Source organism: Pithys albifrons, chromosome 1 (assembly GCF_047495875.1).
Source record: "Pithys albifrons albifrons isolate INPA30051 chromosome 1, PitAlb_v1, whole genome shotgun sequence".
NCBI classification, from domain to species: domain Eukaryota; kingdom Metazoa; phylum Chordata; class Aves; order Passeriformes; family Thamnophilidae; genus Pithys; species Pithys albifrons.
In genome coordinates this window covers 63,901,673-63,907,914 of record NC_092458.1, presented here as the reverse complement: position 1 = coordinate 63,907,914, position 6,242 = coordinate 63,901,673, and positions in this window count along the sequence as shown.

Sequence of the window (6,242 nt, the reverse complement as noted above, 5' to 3'; positions counted from 1 at the left end):
GGAAAGAAACTGCCATGAGCATGTGAAGGCTGTTGAGACTGTACTTTTTAGGCTACATCCTTTTGGTCTTTCCTGAGGAACAAGACAAGGGGCAGAGATATGAAATTCCTCCAGGTAAAACAAATAGATAGAGAAATTGTGAGACACCAAACTAATAGATGAACTGGTCACTTTCGATGTTAAAGAGAATAGCATGGGACCTATGCCAGTCTTCATTGGAAGAGGCACAAACTCCTAAAATGACATATTAGGAAGAGACAATATTGCCTGGAAAGATCATAGAGGGGACTGTGAGATCCATATATGAAATCAAAGGAGAGGTAAGGGATAGTTTCCATTAGAGTATATTGGTACTATGAGGAAAAGCTGATGGTAGCTTAATCGGCCATACATGAGTTAGATGGAAATTAATGCGTCCTGAGACCAGCAGGACTTGATCGGCAATTGCAATAAGACAGAATCCAGGGCAAGATATATAAACTGTGCTGAGTGCCATGTTACTGCAGTGAAGTATTCTCCATATGTACACCAGCTAGGTACTTAGTCTACATAATTTGGAATCCTATAGATCTTTAATATTTAACTTGAGTGTTACAAATATATTTTTTATTTATGAGGAGGCAAGGGCTGGACAGCAATCATACCAAAGATACAGACTGAACCTTGCCTCCTGATTTCCATGTTTATGCCTTAGCTCTGGTAGCAAATATCTTAGTACTTTTAAATGGACACAACAGTAAGAAGTAGGAGAAGGTATGTTCCTAAGCTCTAGGATCAAATGGGTTGCAAAGCATTTTGAGTCATGGCAACAGGGAACAGATTAGGAAGACTGAATATATTGATCAGCTATTCACTATGACTTGGGAAGGCATTGCTCAAACATGTGTCTATATATTCTTTAAAGCCTTTGAGTGTCTCAATTACAGATTGACAAGACTTGGGTCACGCAGGCTCTATAGGTATTCACTGAAACCCTGAAGTTCAATCACTCCCATAGTGACTGTTTCAAACTCTTTTACTAGTGCTGGCTTCTGGTTTCTGACTGATCCAAGGGGCTTGGTCTCAGGGGGCTATTATCCTTTCAAAGCTGTCAGCAGCAGCTACTAAGAGTGATCCCAAACAACATTGTAAAGGTACAGGTTAGTACTTAATTTTTCCTACTAGTTTAACTAAATGGGAAACACAATTAAACAAACACTGAGCTTTACCCACACCTGAGCTTTTCTAGGTTTTATTAGATTTTGTTTGGTTAGGCACTCTATGATGTTTTAAATGGTATCCTAGAATTACTGTCTCACTGTCCCCCTTTATTGCCTTCCCCTGGTTTCTTTGTCCCCCCCACATCACCTTCCCCCATGTTTCTTTGCTCTTCACTTCTCCTGTTTAGAAAGATTTTAAAACAGATAAATGTCATGTGGCCTGAAGCCATAGAAGTGGGACAATAAGCTTGTTAACCTTAGCCTGAACCAGGCAGGTAGGCACTTTCAGATTAATAGCCTACTCGTTGTTCTCTGAAGGACTCTTGGTATTTGCCCTGGAGATATCTCTATCACTGAGCAAGCAGGAAATGAAACATAGATTCATAAAGTTTAAGCCCAGAAGGGGCCATTAGAAGTACTATTCTCATCTTATATATATCAGAGGCCCTTTAATTTCACCCATTTATCCTTGTAGTAAGTTCAATAACTTCTATTTGACTAAAGGAAATGCTCCTCCTCACAGATGTTCCAGATTTAAATTCATACACTCAAAAAAACCCCAAAAAAAAAGTATGAAGCACACAAACTGAGACAGGTAAAACTGCCACTGAAACCAATACAGATGTTTTCCCCATTCTCTGTAACAGTGTCTGGCTCTGTTTTGGTACAGACCAGACATGTTTTACTATGTCTGTACAAGTCACTTTAAAATTCACCCATTCCCAGCATAAGAATAAAAATTAACATATATGTAGCCCACTGATTATACACCATAACAGCCTTTTTAGGTAGGTTTAAAATTACAGTATATCAATAAAAAAGTAGCATAATGCCCTATGGAGAACTGTGAATGTCATTGATTTGTAAGTCTAGATTGACAAATGAAGGAGGGCTGCCCTGACAACTCAGGTTGTTTGCTCTCTTCCCAGCTCAGTTTTTGCTCAAATCAACTCTCTCTGTCCAAGACATATATACTGTGGGGGTGTCTTACACTGAGCATTGCTGATGCAAGACAGTCCCACGTGATCATAGTGTGAGAGCTCAATCAGCTCGCAGTCCTCTTTTTATTTAGCTGTGTAGACACTGTCAGTAAGTCCACGTAGCATTTAAAGAAGAGCTGAGACCAGCAAGGAAGTCATTACAGTATGTGCAAAAGAGTAATGTATTCTATGATACTTTTCAGAAGGACAGAGAACATTCCACATCATCATTAACCAAATTCACCAAACTGACTAGGAAAACTGATCTTATTGTCAGACATAAAAAAATTAAATACAGTCACATCTTTGGACACCTGCAAAAATGGGCTGACACAAGGAAGATTTTATTAATCTCTGTGTATTACAGTTGTACACCCTTCTGAATGTACAGTTTTACCAGCACTCCATGGTGTTTGTAATCAGTCCCTAAAAACAGGGAAGTTTCGAATGATAATATACCCCCTGGTGCTGTACCATTTCAAGGAAGGAATGTAAATGTGGTTATAACATTCCTTTTTCTAAAGACATCACAACATTTAAAATTGGCTTTAGTTCAAGAGATTGAGAAAGATTGTATTTACATACCACTCTTCACTTGTTAGATTTCATATAAAGATTGGCCTCTAAAAGTTATGAACATGGTTCTATCCAGGTCAGATAATTTCAGGACCATGTTACTTAGATTTGCTTTTGGTGGTTATAATCTGCAGTATGCTCAAACACACGACATTTCAGTCTGGGATATACTTGACCATATAAATCCAAAAGACCAGAGCAGAGGAGATTTTGAGCAGTTTCCATCAGCTTCTGCACTTGCAAAATTGCCGATATAAAATAATTCCCTGAAGTTTGTCTTCTTGCCTTCAGCATAATCTGTATATCTGGCTCTGGAAATTCGGAAAAATGTGCTATTATTCCTGGAAAATCTCTTATTACTATCCAAAAGAAACTATGCCATGAGGGAAAGCACTTAAGACAATGTGTACTTGTGTCCATCCAGGAAGAACATTTTGCTGACAGAGACCACAATTTCACGACAACGCTGATCTAACCAAAGTTTTACTTCATATGTACCAATGCAACTATTGGAAGAGTGTTCTGCAAAGTCTTTGAACTAATTTATCAGAAAAAAGTAGGGAAGAGCATGCCTCAAAATGTAAGGGAAATGAGGAGACTATAAAATTCAGTTTATTTTCTGTGGGATTCCTTGAATTTAAAAAAAGTTAAATTTACTAAGTTTTCATGTAAAAATTGACCATATCTAACATTAAAAAAAAGAAAATTAAAACTTCAACATTTTGCTGGACTGCATATGGATTGATTCCAGATCTATAGATTAGCACAAGTAAAAAATTTGAAGGATGATGCACAAGGTTGACCCTGATAAACAAAGATTTCTGTGAAGTCTTCAATTTCAAGCACCTCATGCAGGATTAAATCAGATGCTAGTTTACAGTTCCTATTTTATAATTTTTTAGAGCAGTTCCTGCTGATATGAAAGTGAGCTAATCTAGCACACCAACCAGTCTATCAGTATTATTAACAATCGACAGACTAATTAATGCATGCCTGCTGTGTGTATTTCAACAATATAAATGTCTTGCTATGCAAAAGGTGTAAAATAGTAAGGTAATGTTAATGTGGGCTCTCTGTCCTGGTTGTCATAGATGAAATATCTTTTGGTCTTAGTGTGGTTCAGGAAGCAGAATGGTATTTTCAACATTTTATACAAAATGTAGTCTATAATTTTAAAATAGGTAACTGACTTTCAAGTTTATCTTTTTATATCTACTGTTTTCCTTAATTCTGGTACATATTGATAATATGTACATTTTGCAAGCAAGAGGCCTCATTATTTTCATTTGTGTTAGTTTTATGCTGAAATAGCTCCAATAACACTGATTTATACCAGCATGGCTGAGAACAGAACAAGGTCCAGTGATAAAAAGATAAAACACAGGGAACAAACTTTCAGTTCTGTAGCCATCATAGCAGACATTCCAGTCATTTAAAGAAACTCATATTGTCCATGATAGCCTCTTTACTACACAGCAGAGAACCACTGAAGCTTTCACTTCATTACCAGTGTTTGCATGTGAGTGCAAATTCATATTTTCCTATGAATACAAAGGAATTGGTGGGGTAATGCCAGGCCTCCATTTGCCTTCCTGCATACATTCTTTGTTCTTATTGTTTGTTTAATATCATCATATTCAAAAATAAACATCATAACATCTTTGGCAACACTGCACTTACTAGCCAAGTGTGAGGAGTCAGAATAGGTTTTGTGAGAATGCATTTATACGAAAGCCCATCAAGTCATTACAGTTGCATCTTATTCTCCTGTAATGTCCCGCTGTAGCATCCTATAAACCAGCCTAACTGACAAGAAGACAAAGACTTTCTTGTTAAATATATAGGTACCTGAAACCTTCTTCAGGTTTGGAAAACAGTGCAAACTCCTTTCCTTCACCAATTGCATGATATATATTTACAGAAACCATTTAGGATCCCGGTATTCCCTTTGAAAATCTAAACTTTTAATTGTTATCATTTGCTGTGCTTATTAGGAGCAGTAAATGCTGTCTGTAATGATCCTCACTGGCAAGCAGACTGCCTAAAGGGGGAATGCATGTGCTGTTTGCCACTATCATTGTGCATACACCTTCAGAGACACTCCAATAGCCTTCTGACAGCAGGCAGATAAGCCAGCCACTGCAGTCACCTTTGCCACCATGTTGCCTTCAGTCCTGCACCTGCAACCCTTCAGTCAGACCATAGTGGTGGTTTGCTCAGCACAGTCATCACCATGACCAGCTCCATAACCGGGGCTCATTTGCTTTCCCAGAAGCGGAAGCCTGGCTGTGGAACCTGGTGGACTTCAAAGCTGTAAGGAGCCTGCAGCAGCCACAGCAGAAAGGCTGGGTAGGATGAGGAGGATGCTTGCTGTGTGTAGGGCACTGTCCTCAGCAGGTACCCAGGGATGGACTGCCAATTGTCCCCTTAGTTTCTTTTGTTGCTGAAGGCACTATGAGAAATGTCCTTAGGCGTTTACAACATGTCTGAGGTATGGGCCTGCTGCTGTGAGGGTGCTGCTTGTGAGTGAGTGGTAAAGAACTTCATGCTGAGGGTTGCTGTCTCTATGCTCAGCAGCTTCTGAGCTGTGGTGGGCCTACAGCACTGCCTGGCCACACCTGTATGGCGCCACAGTTTTATTATTTTGCCCCTCAGGGTAAATATGAGACCCTGGGTGACATCACACTCTCCTTGGCATTACCTGTGAGCCAGAGTTAGGGAGAGCTCTTATAGTAGCAGTGGTGGTGGCTGGGATAGGTGAGTTTCCCTGCCAAAATGGTGAGGTGATGTGGAGTGACTTGTGCAGTGTTCTGCCAGCACTGAACAGCTTCTGTCAAGTTCCCTGTTGTGACACTGAGAAGAGTCACTTCTGTACATGTAATTGATGATTTTGAAAAGTGACAGATATATTGATGCCCTTAGAGCCTACAGCCTCTGAGGGTGTTCATAGTTTACCTAATAATATTCTGAGTTGCTAAGACAGATGTAGTTGCTGCTGACAACAGGGAAAGAAATGGAGCCAATGATGAATGTAGTAACATTCCCCACATTAGAGAAAAGCAACCGCCATGCACTGTGGAATAGTATTTTTTCCTAAAGCAACTAATACACACTTTCTGTACATTGTGGGGTTTGCTGATGCCTTGTTGAAAAACCAGTCTCCTGTTGTTAGGTTTTTAACAGACTGGTAGCATTCTCACCATGTATTTTAAACAAACTTTGTGGCAGATTTGCATTACGATGACTGGCTTGAGTGAAAGACAATGTCTGAACTGGTATCAACTTAGTCAGCTTTTCCTCATGCTGTGATCAGTAGGTCAGTTCGACTGTGCTGTGTGAGACTGATAATATCTGATTCATCTTAACTGATATATATAATGCTTCCGTGGCACTGTGGTGTCTGCTATAATGGTTGTTTCCTTAGAGAACTCTTTTAAAGTTTTTTTTTCAATAAGATTAATTAATACTGTGAATGATTAATTAATAA